Raw genomic sequence first — 14,512 nt, 5'->3', positions numbered from 1 at the left:
TGGCACCCTGAGGAGGCCCACCCTGTGGGAGCGTACAGGTCGATGGGGGGTAATCTGCGGCAGGAGGCGGTCTCGAAGGTATCCGGGTCTGATGCCATGGAGCGCTTTAAAGATGATAGTCAACACCTTGAAGCGCACCCGGAAGGCCACCGGCAGCCAATGCAGCTCGCGCAGCAGCGGTGTTACATGGGAGCGACGAGTCCCTCCCAACACCGCCCGCGCGGCCGCATTTTGGACTAGCTGGAGCCTCCGGGTGCTCCTCAAGGGGAGCCCCATGTAGAGAGCATTGCAGTAGTCCACACTGTCCTGTGACCACCATTTGCTTTTCAACCAGCTTGTGACGAGTAGAGTTAATGAAGAACACAGAAGTAAAATTGCAAGTTGCAGTCACATAATATTTCACTTAACAGCCATGGTGACTTGCTTAACGACTGAATGGGAAGTGATATTGTAAGTCAGTTGCAGTTGCATGATTTTTCATTTAACAACCACAACACTTAGCAGTGAAACAACTAGTCTTAATTGTGGTTGCTCTCTTAGACATAACATTGGCTTAATTGGTATAAAATGTACCATATGAGTATCCTTTTGTTGGGAAGAAATTGAGTGCTGTTTCAAGACAAGCATGTCTGCCATTTAATTATCATTTTTATATTTTTCAAGATGAATTTGTTTCTATTAACTCCACTGAATAAATATATGACTTAAAAGAAGTTAAGTTTTTCCTGTATCCCTGATGCATAAGACTGTATTGTTAGTTGATCTCAGGAATGACCAGAAGCCGAATTGTTATTTCCAGTGCTTTTTTTCTAAAAAAAAAAAAAAAAAGGTGCCGGAACTCATACACATCATACAACTTGCCTTGCCTACCCTACAAGGTTACATCCAAAAAAGGTGCCAGAACTCTGTTCTGGGCGTTCTATGAGAAAAAAAGCCCTGGTTATTTCAATTGGGTAATTTCTTAGAATAATAGCAATGGATTTTGTAACGCTGAAATCAATCTGATTTGGGTCTTGGGAAAGGAATTTACTGGAAATATATGTGATAAGTCCAGAAAATATTTACCAAGCAATTTTAATCGTATCTAAGAAAAAAGCTTAAAAATAGTCTGCACAAAATACTAATGCTGAAATTTAGAAGGACAATCTTTGGTATTTCAGGGATTAAACTGAATGTGATTATGTGGCCCAAAGGCTAATGGTTACTTAAGTGTGATTTACCTACTGAATAATTCTTTGTAACACGGACTTCCATTTCTCTGATTTCTTCAAATGTGCTGGTGCTGTACAGAATAAATATGATAGCAATGAGATTTTTCAAGTATTTTTGTTTGCAAGTTTATTGTAAATACTACTACTGATTCAAATATATTCTGATGCATAGTGTGATCTTAAATTTAGGTAGTTTAAAATACCTTCAGAATGGGAAAATGTGTCTCCTGTTATGTTTGATGCAATAGAAATGAAATAATATGTTACAGTCTCTCATTTTATATAATCTATTACGATGTTGGAATAATCAATCTTCCTCTAAAGGATGCTTGAACCAATTTGGATTGGTATTTTCCACAGTAATACAGTAACTGTATATAATAAAGTGCAGAACTATACTTAGTTTCTGAACTAGGCTGTGTTTCTAAGGCCAATTTTTCCACATTGCTTTCTACCTGGCAGCTTTGTTTTATCCAGATTTCGGGGGAAAAACTGTAGAAGCTTAATTTTTGTTTTTGCTAAACAGTTTATTTTGCAGGTAATACTTTTCACCTACAAGCAAAGGCAGCTCAAAGAATAGTTTTCATTATGTGTACGTAATGATGTCTTTTACAATCTGCATAAACAGAAACTAGAGAGCCAGATTCTAAGCTAATGTTGGTCAATGATCCCTGTGAAATAACTGACTTCTGTTAACCTGGCTTTCTAATAGACAACTTTCCATAGAGGTATTGATCATTGTTACTACACTTGATCTTAGCCAAAACACTCAAAAGTGATGAACTCCTTGTAGTTGTTTGAGAAGAAGTAAACTGAAATATTTTCCATTCAGCTGTTACAGCTCTCTTCACCCGAGTCAGACTATTAAGCACCTGCTCTTTTCATGCAGAAGATGCTCACTTTGATAGATGATTTCATCCATATAGGTATTAGAGATAATTGCATAAGTTATCAGGATGACATTAATATGTAGCAAATTCTGATAAATAATATTTGGGTCTATTTAGCATCCAAAGAGAAAAGGAATATGGATAGAAACTATACTATTTATTTCAGGAAAACAATCCTTAATAACTGACTGAATGCAAGGAAATGTATTTCAAAATTTGATCCTTCATTCTCTTGCAATGCTGCCATTTCAGAAGAGGAGATTTGCATTTCCTTTAGCCCTTATTATGTATGTTGATGAGAGAAGCATGCTTATATTATCCGATTTCCTGCTGTGATACTATTAGATAAGGTCACCATGTCAGGCTAGAATTTTCTAATCATTAACCAGGCCATGGCAGGCACTGCAGACTCTGGTCTGAAGCATAAGAAACAGTTAACTTAATTCCAGAAAATGCATATATGTATGCCTGCACGTGCACACGCATACCAAACAGCAGTGCTTTCCACCAGGTAACGCCCTGGAACTGTCATTTCCAACATTCACTTCTGCACAGTTTGCTCACAAAGAAGCTGTAAGGTTGCTATTGGTTCTTTTCAATCAGGTTCTTCAATCATGTAACATTCCATGATTCTCACAGTTGATGAGTCTTATTGATATTTCTGCCAGCTGGAGTTTATTCATTGGCTAACATGTTTTATCAAAGAGCAAATGGTCTAGAGGCATCATAAAGTTTGCCATGGCAAATAATGATGTAACTGCCTGCATGTGGTGTGCAGCCTGTGAATTTATCCTGTATCAAAATGAAGAGAAGGCAGAGTAAGAGTAAAAGGTAAAGGAGTCCCTGCAGATTTTACTCCGCTAGTGGTTGCCAACTATGGGGGTGTGTGTGCTCATCTCTGTTTCAAGGCCATTGAGTCAGTGCTGTCCAAAGATATTTCCACAGCCATGTGGCCAGCATGACATCCTGAAGCACTGTTACGTTCCCTATTTATCTACTCGTATTTGCATGTTTTCTAACAGGGTTTCGGGTTTTGAACCTGGGTTGCCAGCTTGTCAGCTGACAAGCCCAGCAACTTAACTGCTGAGCCAGCGTGCTGCCCTAAGGTAGATTAGGTGCTGTAGATTTTACCCTCTTTGTCACTTTTCAGGTTAAATCATAACTAATATTTAGGTGGTGCTTCTCTTGATATTTCTTGCTTTTTTCAAATGGTACTTTTCATTTCTCAGCACTATATAGCAGTACTTTTTAAATATATTTAAATAATAACTACAAGAACAACATTGTAGCAATATGGGACAAATGGATTGTACTGTTACTGTGAAATTAAAAAAAAATCTCCATCTGACTTTCATTCTAATAATTTCATATTTTCTGCAGATTTAATCTTCAATTCATAAAGAAGGTAGAAAATGTAGATTGTAATTAGGTCTTCATTATTCTTCCCTGAATTTTCTGGGGCTCTTTTGTTTCATTTGTTCAAATACTGTTTCTTTAAAAGAGAGAGAAGCTGTCACTGAAATTGATAAAAAGTTACCATTTTTCCCCTCATCTAGTTACAAGAAAAAGGAAGTTCTTGCTCAATTTCAGAAATAGATTTCATCTGCCCCCCTGCCTCAAAGCAATAGAAATATTGCAGCTTTTCAGCAAGATCATAGCTAAGTTTCTTCAGAAATTTGAACTACTATATTCAAGGAATTCTAATCCTGTTCTGTTGAATCAGTCTTTTTTAAAAGGTGATAAATTATTTAACAACTGTATACACAAAAAATAATAAAGGATGTACATTTCCTATATGTTAGCCATCCTCCCCCAAGGATAACCGCTCTAACTGTGCCTTGGTTATTATGATTTTGTTTTTGTGCAAACCTGCTGAAATATTGTTTTCCCTGTTCAGTTTTTTTTTTACTGAAAAAAACTAAACTAAACAAATAAACAAATGCGGCACAGGGAATACATGAGCTGATTAACAACAAGAAAATAGCCCAAATCACCTGCAAAATTCAGTGAATGAAACAGAATATCGGAGTCCAAATGCAGAATAAATGCCTTGTTTGGCAAGGCTAAAATTAAGTTTTGTCTGGAAGAAATGAACAATACTATATTCTTCGTTAGTACTGCTGAGTGGCGTCCATCTGTTACATTTTGATTTAATCACTAAATGGTTTGACAATTAGTAACAGAAAAATATAAAAAAGAATTTTTGATTTGTTGAGAACCTCTGTTCCCAAAATATTCCCAAATGCTTGTTAGTTGTTTGCTGAATGTTCTTAAAGCAGACAGTATAGTACAGCCAATAAAATCTGTGTTGGAAGGAGAGAGGTCTTTATGAATATATGCCAGGTTTTTCTGAAAAAAAAGTATATTCTCCGGCAAAACAATTTTTTGCCTTTATGAATCTACCAAGGCTGGAGAGATCACTCCATTCCAATCCTCCAAAATAAGCCAGTTTTCCTAAAGAAAAGGGTTGATTCATTTGATATTTAACAAACTTGCTTTTAGCTTTTAGAATCTAACTACTATTGATTTTATTCCATTAATTCCATAAAACAACTGAATTAGTCTTTTTTAAACTAGCTGGTATGAATCCCCCTCTTATTTTTTTATTTATTAGATATTTCTTATTTTGTATCTTAATATGTATTTCTTGAAGACAAGTTATATCAACATTCAATTTCTCAGATATATTTTTCCCTTTTCAGTGGAGCACTTGCCCGGTAATATTCCATGTTGTATACTAATAAGGTGACCAACTTTTTTACAATGAAAAAGAGGACACAAATAAATTGAAGAAAAAAAATATCGTACATAAAAGAAACATTTTATTCATTGCAACAATAATACAGAATGCACTATAATATGATAAATGCAGAGTGGGCCCTGCGGCTCCCAAAGCACCAGCCACGCCGGCTCTGGCCCCGGGGGGCAGCCTGCCGTTGACACACCCCTCCTGCAGCCTCCCTGCCAGTACCACTGCCCACCCTGCGCAGCCCCGTGTAGAGCGGGCCCCGCAGCTCCCACAGCATGGGGGGCAGCTGGCCGCTGCCGCCCCTCACACCCCCGCCCACAGCAGCCCCGCCACCCCTGCCTCTTGCGCCCACAGCCATTATTGCCCTAGCAGGGCCGAAGATCAAGAGAAACTTACCGTGGCGTCGCCACTCCAGTCTCCTCCAGGTATCTTCGGGACTAACTAGGAGATGGTGTAGTTGGGTAGCAGGGAGGGGTGCAAATTCGCCTTCGCTGCAGACAACTTGCATGTGCCAAGTTTGCCGGCCGCGCTCAGCAGCAATTTGGTGCACTCAGCAGGAATTCCTATTGGCTTTCGAAAGCCAATAGGGGGAGTAGCACAGCTCATGCAAAAGTTGAAAGAAAAACCATCAAAAAAAGGTGCCTGAACGCCTTTCTGAGCGTTCTATGAGAAAAAAAAAGGCCTGCAGATTAGTCTTCAAATATCGAAAAGGAGAACATGTAGGAGGACACCTTTTGAGGGAGGACAGAACTTACAAAAGGGGGACTGTACTCCCTAAAGGAGGACGGTTGGTCACCTTAATACTAAGTCTCCATCTTTGGATAATGTATGAAGTTTCTGTGCAGTCATCTCTACAGCCTTTCATTATCAGATTTTTGAAGTTGATCTGCCTCCAATTGTTTGTATCCATTTCTTCAGCTAGGCTCAATATTAGTTTTCAAGAACTCTTTGGGTTTCTCTATAGAGTTCAGTCTGAATCTTTGTTCTTGGTAGGTAATATCACTCTTTCAAGTTTGTTTCAGTAAAATTGATTTTTTCTGTTCTTCAAGATATCTTATAGGAAAAAGCAATCTTTTCTCTTTCTCAAAATTCTGATAGGAATTTTCTTTAAAACAATTATAATCACATTTTCTATTCTTAATTTAGGTTTAGAGTGGCAATCCAAAATATAATTTCTCTTTTGTTGTTGTTGTTGTTGTTAAGCTCAAGAATTGTTTGCAGAAAAAGAAAAAAAATTGACTCTTGGCTAATCTTCTAGGGGGGAACTTACTAGAAGGCAAGGTGGCTAAATACTCTGGATTGCAACTCTGACTAGTTGATAACTGATCCCTGAATAAAGTATTGTGTGGTAAAGATGAACATATTATTTCTAAGGTTAATAAATTGTTATTGAAATTGAACTTGGAAAATGAGCATGTGAAGCAATATATGATTCAGGTAAGGTATTTTTCATATAATGCTTGAACAACAGGAAAACGTGGATGAAAGATTTAAAATTTACATTAAAAATTTATAAGATGATGTACCATTGTTATCTAACACCAGATAAAATGTTAAGAATGTATAAAGATACTTCAAATGAATTTGGAAATATAAACGTAAAGAAGGAACTTTTTACCATTTATGATGGACTTGGGATAAAGCAAAGAATACTGGAGTAGGATTCACATCTTAATACAGAAGATTCTTAAAGTGACTATAAAGATAAAACCAGAGACTTTCCTTTTGTGCTTAATGGATAAAGAACTTGAAAAAAAATGGAACTTTGTTGTTATATATGCTGACAGCAGCAAGGATATTCTGCACAAAAATGGAAGGATACTTGATTCACACAATGGCTGCAAAAGTTGATGGACTTAGCAGAGATGGTGAAATTGACTGATTTGATTAAAACAAAGAATACAATTAATTCTATTTCTACTTGGCAATGCTTTTCGACATTGTAACTGAGGTGGAAAAATGAAATGTTGATTTTGGGTTTTGTGATTAATAGGTTTGTTGTTATAGAAATGGTTAGTATATATTATTATGTAAAAGCAAAAAGTTGAGATTGTATATTATTTTATTGCACCAAAAAGAGTTGTAAGACAATGCTTTTCTTTTTTTCTTTCCCCTATACTTTTTTATCTTCCACTTTTCCGTCCCTATTTTCCTATTATTTTCATTTCTCTTTGTATTTCTGTATTTTGATAAACTAATAAAATTTGAACTGTTTAGGGCCAGGTGCTTCTGTTTATTGAAGGAAAAGTCTTCATCATGATTCATCCAAGCTGGGAATAAACAACATGGTGACTGCTTGAGGAAGAAGGTTGCAGTTTATTGAAGAAGAAAGCTAGACAGGAAGAAGGGTCTGGAAGAAAGAGGGGAAAAAAGAGCTGAGCACATGTAGGGAGTGGGTTTTTATACCCTCTTGAGCCTTTTGTTTGGAGTGATTTCCTGTTCTTGTTTGAGGCTATTTCCTATGTCATGTATTCTGAACTGAGTCTGGGTTTGCCCTTTGGCATCTGTGGGTTAATCCTATTATGTCCCGTCTTAGAGTTTGGGTGGGGTATGTAGATTTTAGGTGTCTTTGTCTTCCTAAACTTCTAGCTCCAACCTTCCTGGATTTACATCTGCATCTCTATAGAGCTGGTCCCTGCTCGGAAGAGGGAGACCTGGGGCTATTAAGAAAACTGGGCATGCTTTCCTGCCTCTTCAAAATCCTTTGAGGAAATATATTTTCCTTTTAATATTTCCTTCTCTGGGTGGCTGACTTCCCACATGTTTTTAATCCAATTTTTGTCCACGTTGTCCATCTCTCTTTCTCCGCCCACTTCTTCAACGTCAAGGATTAAACTACTTTGTGCCAAACGATTGTATTAAAAAGACGCCTCAGCATTGACGCGTCGTAAGGCAGGAACTTTCGCCTTGGCAGACAAGGGCCTGTACGGACCAATCTCGGCGTAACACGCCTCCCCCTTTTTCCGCGCGAGGAATCTCTGACAAAAGCAAGCGAAAGGGAATCGCGGAGGCGTACGTCATTCCTTGCCACAGCGTGGGTGAAAACTAGGGGGCGCTGTCGAGGAGTTTGGAAAACGACCAATGGAAGGGAGGAAGAAGCGAAGCTCGGCGTGCAAAGCAACAAGGCTGCCTCAAGTTAATGCTCGCGCCGCGGCGGCGGACCAGAACGCCGAAAACCACGAGCCGGGAAGGGAGGGCGGGAACGAGCAGCTGCCTGGTATAAGCGGCGGCGCTGGATCCTATCTTGAGCGAGGAAGGCACCTATAAAGAGGTAGGTAGAAGCCGAAGCGTAAGTGCCGATACCCGAGGTCCTTTTCGTTTCTTGGAATGTGAACAGTCGGTGCCCGCCATCCTTTGGCTCGGCGAGACGTTTCATCGACGGCTTTTCCCTTCGCCCGTCCCACCGCAGCCACGAAGCAGGATAGCTTGGCCAATTCCGTTCCAGCTGAGCGCAAAGGCAGCCGCTCTGTTTGGGCTCTAGCGTGGCGGCAGTTCCTTCTTTCCCACGCCTCCGGAGGCAGCCGCTTTCTGTCCACTATGCCAAGCTGCAGCTACGCGTTCCCTTGCTTCCGATCCGTTTCATTGTTTTCTGACTAGGAGACTGGTATGCCCTATTATGCGCCATCCAAACCGCCTGTTTCTTTTCTGCAGATCCATCTTTCCCACGTAGCTCCTCTTTATCTCTTACCCGGTGACGATCCCCTTCCACAGGTACTACGGGTTGGGTGGAGAAAAAGCACCAAGAAAAGCGCATCCTTCCGCACTTCTGGTGATACTTCGTAGACTATCGGATCACTGCGGGTGGACTTTACCGTTGCCTGCACTGAACCCTCTTTGTCTGCCACCCTTTGCATATCCCAAATTGCCTTACCATGGTATAAAAGCCTTCATGAAATATAGTCACATTTTACTACAGTTGACTCAAGAAGTGTAAGTTACATTCAGTTTGGGTATAGGTAACCCAAGTGAATATAAAATAATCAAAGTAGTATTGAATTGACATGCTCTGCAGCGGTGTCATGTCCAGGTTATTGTGAATTTCCTGATGTAGCATTAAGATTTATATTAAGTATTAAGTATTAAGATTTGCCGAGGGGGAAATTATGCAATCAGTATCTGATAGGGAGCAAATATTTATTCAGAGTCCCATCAATGCCATGGTTGCAGGATACTTTGTCTCTTGCAGGGAAATCATTTAAGCTATAAACTATAGCATAATAGTTTATTTTTATGTTTATTTTTTTAATAAATACTTTATTATTGATGGTATCCAAAAGCTTTTTGTTTTAACTGGGTTAAGTACTTTCATGATAAGGACTCTTGTTCTATAGCCTAGTTGTGTTTTTATTCCTCAGTTTACTCATTGAGATGATTGATATTCTCGGTTCTGAAGTTTCAGAATATAAGTAATTTCTATTACCATCTATCACACATAAATTGTTTCTATATAAAAATGAGTTTTATTTAAATATATAGAAAATATGTATGTCACCCACTCTGAATGGTTCTGGGCAGCTTATAAAGGATAGTAAAGGTATCACTCATATAAAATAAGAGATGTAAAACAAGAAAACTGAAACAGTGGTATTGAAGGTTATGGCAAAATTTGAGTCTTTAAGGCTTCCTGCTTTAATTCCAGGGGTAATTTATTTCATGATATATCACTGGCACAGAGAAAACTATATTTTTTAAAATATCAAATTGTTCAAATCAACCTTCATTAATACCTGATATATAGATTGATAGATAAAATAGGGGAAAAAATGACGTGGAAAGAAAGATAACATAAATCACCCATTTCCTTATTAACAAAAAAATGGTTAGATGGATGCATTACTATTGTTATTTTGTTATTTTGAACCATACAAATATTTCCTCAATCAGGATGACTGAGTTTCACTAAAGTCCAAAGTATAAACTCTCTAGAAGCCCAAACATGCATTTGGTAGTAGCTATGTTAAGACTCAGGGACAAAACTAGACTAGATAAGAATCTAAAATTAGGAAATAAAGTTACTATAAGAGTTAGGAATTAAACTATATTTTTATCAGATCCAGAGATTTAAAGTCTTTTGGCCTTGTGCATTGAAGGCACATGTACAGTAGTTTGATCATGGCACTGTCTGCCTAGGCTCCTTGCTTGCAAGCTACAGTCCTCACAGTTACAATCCATTACCAGTGACACCTTTCATATATCTGTGGACTTGGTGCAAAAGTCCAAAAAAGCTTTTGGAAGTACTTAAAAGTGAGTGACATAGTTCAGGTTGTGCTACTCTTTCAAAAAGAGACTGTATGGCTCCTGCTTTTAGCTTTGCTTCATGTTTCAAAACCTTTATTGGTTTTAGAAGAAATCAATGGACTCAGTGGATGTAGTAATGAAAGTAAACAGCCTTGCAATTGATAAAAATTATTGTGCTGAACATATGACTAACACTTTCTGTCTGGCAGTGCTTCTAAGAACTATTATATATATTTTTGCTGAACAAGAATGATGGGATTATGGATTGTTTTATTTTTTACTACAGGGAATGGTCTAGACCACGGGTGTCAAATTTGTGACGTCACATGGCATGTCGCAACATATTGCGACTTTTTTTCCCATTGCTGGCAATGGGGTGGGCGTGGTTTTGGCGTGACGCATCCAGCCTGTGGGCCGGCAGTTTGAAACTCCTGGTCTGGACTATATCTGTTCTGATTTAACATTTGTCTTGGTGATATGGGCTCTGTATAGAAGATGTTATATGGGATAGCATTCAGAAATAGTTTCCTTCTCAAAACAGAATGTGCTGTTTTTTGTTTTTTAAAGATCCCTGGAAACATTTTTAAAAATATGATATCACTATGGTACTGTAATTTGAAATAATTCAGACCATATTATCATCTAATTTCCTTTCTTGTTCTGCTTCATGTTTACAAATTCATGTCTACAACAGAATTGATAAATATCTTTATTCTTAATGTCTCATTCAGTGACAGAAAGGAGGATCAGGGTAAAAAGTGGGTAGGTTTTACTGGATAGCAAGTCAAGCCTTAATCATTATAATTTTTCAAAGCAGTTGGAAGCCATTACTGGAGAACATATTTCACATATTCTCTGTTTAAATAGTCTAATGTGGTTTCCTATTTATTTACCTTTATTCATTGTGATACAGTGTGAATTCTGTAATAAATCACATTTACCCAAGGAAATTACTTAATTATAACTAATTAAGACACTTATTGTTCAGTCACCCTTCTTTATTCCTTATTCATAGATATCAATATCAGTTTCAGGCAATGTTCCCCATTTATATTCTTTTCATATTTCCTCATGAAAGAAAAAACAGAATTTCTTCACAATGCTTTTTGAACAGTAATGCTAGAAGGTTCTCCTGGAAGCATCCTAATACTCTCAAGGATATGTACAGTATGTATAACTATGCATAGTTATTAGACCTTTGAAGTTGTTGAGCATACTTGTGAATATATGCTTAAAATGATTTACAAAGCAGATTCTTAGAAATGCATTGCAATAGCAATTTAGCTGTGGTAATTCCTTTTACAAACTCTAAACATAGTTGTTTCATTTATTTGAGACTATCATTCAGCTAATTTTAAAATTTTAGTAATTTAAAATGCTTGTTTGTGTGCTATTTTCATGTAACATTTAAATGCTTATACCTAATGGATAGAATCTTGTTACAGTGCAGATATAACTTTCTAACCCAATAGGTAACCCCTGGGAGATGTATAGGATATGACTCCCTGAACGTCTTCCTCCCTCCCCAATACACACTGCTCAGTTTCTTAATTTGGGCTTTTCTCTGGATTGTGCTGCTTCTCTGAAAAACCCTGGTCCTTTTGCTGGAATCTCCCCCCCCCCCCCGGTGTATGTTCCATCACAATTTATAAGGTAATCTGTGTTGAGATTGGTTGTTTCTTGGATGGGAAACCACTAGGAATTCCACTGGCTGTATTGGAAAGAAAATGGTAGAAAGCCACGGTAAAGCTCTTCTGCATTGTTGCCAAGCAAATTACATGGATATGTCCATGAACTCACCAGGAATTAAGATTAAGAATTAAAATAAGAAAATGGTAAGAAAAGACCTAGTCAACCTTAACGAATATAAATCACCAGGGCCCGACAGATTACATCCCAGAAGGAGCTGGCAGATGTTATCTCAGAACCATTACACCATATCTTTCAAAAATCCTGGAGCACCGGGGAAATACCTGAGGACTGGAAAAGGACTGATGTGGTTCCCATCTTCAAGAAAGGAAAAAAAACAGGACCCAGGAAACTACAGACCAATCAGTCTAACATCAATACCTGGAAAAGATAATAAAAAAACAGATCTGCAAACAACTAGAAGCAAACAAAGTTATAACTAGTAGCCAGCACTGGTTTGTCAAAAAAAGATCATGCCAATTCTTTGATAAAGTGACTAAACTAATAGACCAGCGAAATACTGTGGACGTAGTATACTTAGACTTCAGTAAGGCATTTGGTAAGGTAAACCACAACCTACTCCTTTGTAAACTAGAAAAAGGTGGAATAGACAACATCACCACCAGATGGATCTGTAGCTGGCTGGCAAACCGTACTCAATGAATAGTCCTCAATGGCATCCACATGGAGAGAAGTAAGCAGTGGGGTACCACAAGGTTCCGTCTTAGACCCAGTACTCTTCAATATCTTCATAAATGACTTAGACGAGGGAATTGAAGGGGAACTCATCAAATTTGCAGATAACACCAAACTGGCAGGAGTAGTCAATACCCCAGAAGACAAATTCAGGATACAAAAAGATCTTGACAAACTTGAACAATGGGCCCTGTCCAACAAAATGAGTTTCAATGTGGAGAAAAACAAAGTTTTATATTTAGGCAGGAAAAATCAAAGGTACGAGTACAGACTGGGCGAGACCTGGCTTAAAAACAGTAACTGTGAGAGGGACCTTGGAGTCCTAGTGGACAATCACTTAACCCTGAGCCAGCAGTGTGCAGCAGCAGCCAAAAAAGCGAATACAATCCTGGGTTGTATAAACAGAGGCATAGAATTAAGATCACGCGAAGTATTAGTACCGCTTTATAAAACCCTAGTAAGACCATACCTGGAATATTCCAGCCAGTTTTGGTCACCATATCACAAAAAAGATGTTGAGAGTTTGGAAAAAATTCAGAGAAGACTAACTAAGATCAAAGGCCTGGAGACTAAAACATACGAAGAACGGTTGCAGGAATTGGGTTTGGCTAGTCTAAAGAAAAGAAGAAACGGGCAACATGATAGCAGTATTCCAATATTTGAGGGGCTGCCACAAAGAAGAGGGGGTCATGTTATTCTCTAAAGCACCAGAGGGCAGAACAAGAAACAATGGTTGGAAACTGAAAAAAGAGAGAAGCAACCTAGAATTAAGGAGAAACTTCCTGACAGTGAGGACAATTAACTAATGGAACAGCTTGCCTCCAGAAATTGTGGGCGCTCCATCACTGGAGATTTTTAAGAAGCGGCTAGATAGTCTGAGATGGTATAGGTTCTCCTGCTTAAGCGGTGGGCTGGACTAGAAGACTTCCAAGGTCCCTTCCAGCTTCTATTCTATTCTATTCTATTCTATTCTATTCTATTCTATTCTATTCTATTCTATTCTATTCTATTCTATTCTATTCTATTAAGATCAACTTGAAGAAAGCTTTACTTTGAATTACTTAACTCTTTCTTAACAGTTTCACCTGAAGAGCAAAAACTAGACCCTTGATTAATACCTTGTTTCCTGAAATTGTGTTTGTCTTGGAAACGAGACAAAGAAAAAAACATTCTATCCCAGATATATTTTGAGTTATATTAACAGCTGCAATGGGAAATCGATCTTATGCATTCTTTTTTCACAGACTGCTGCTTTGACGAACATTTAATTAGTATAAGGTTCCAAAACAAACATAGACTGACAAGTTGTTTTACTACAATTATAATGGACATAATTCTCTTTGCCATTTTATTGATCAATTTTTGCTTGATCTCTATCAAACTTTCCATTCCTTTCCTTCCCTCTTGGATTAATTTGTTCAAGCATTCTCCTTCAGTTTGGGTAATTTTGAAGTGGGTCAGGTAATGCAGGTAGAATTAGTTAAATTTCTGTTGTGTGATATAAAATGATTTGCGTTACTATACGTTATTTTTGTTCAACAGTGATAGTGGATTATGTTAGTAACCTATTTGGAGGAAAAAAAAATTCTGAAGTTACAGTTTACAATAGCATAACTGTTTTTCTCATTTTAATTATAAAAAGATGAAATAGTTTTTCAAAGCTTGAAAAAGGAATCATCTCATCATTTTCTGTGTCTCATTTCCTGGCTAATATGTTTATTATGTTTTATCAAAGTAGCAGAAAAAACATAGCATGTTCTCATTTTTTTATCTTTTTTCCTAATCATTTTCTTGATTCTGAGGCCTCTTATTACTGACTTATACAAAAACAAAATCTCTTAAATTTTATACTTGTGATCTCTTCAGGATTTAAAATAAAGCTGAACTACATTAACCTTTCACTTATTCTACTGTAGGCAAAAACTGCAAATATTTTTTATTACTGAAAATGGCCAACTCCCAAATTTTTTCCTTAATTGTCCAACTTTTTCCCCAATAAATTTGCGCTCTCCATAGTGCAAATGAAACAATGGACTTTA

At 37.6% G+C, this 14,512-nt stretch overlaps 1 protein-coding gene across 1 annotated transcript in view; it reads left to right on the top strand.

The window, feature by feature from the left end:
• Positions 1–8,009: 8,009 nt before the first annotated feature.
• PXYLP1 (2-phosphoxylose phosphatase 1) overlaps positions 8,010–14,512 on the top strand; it is a 39,660-nt gene continuing 33,157 nt past the window's right edge. Inside the window, exon 1 of the mRNA XM_015820893.1 lies at positions 8,010–8,121. The gene's annotated coding sequence lies outside the window, so the exon portion shown is untranslated. The remainder of the gene's footprint in view (positions 8,122–14,512) is intronic.

Source organism: Protobothrops mucrosquamatus, unplaced genomic scaffold (genome assembly GCF_001527695.2).
Source record: "Protobothrops mucrosquamatus isolate PMUCROS unplaced genomic scaffold, P.Mucros_1.0 scaffold1203, whole genome shotgun sequence".
Lineage (NCBI taxonomy): Eukaryota > Metazoa > Chordata > Lepidosauria > Squamata > Viperidae > Protobothrops > Protobothrops mucrosquamatus.
The sequence above is the reverse complement of the archived record's forward strand: the minus strand, read 5'-3'. Positions and strand labels throughout refer to the sequence as shown.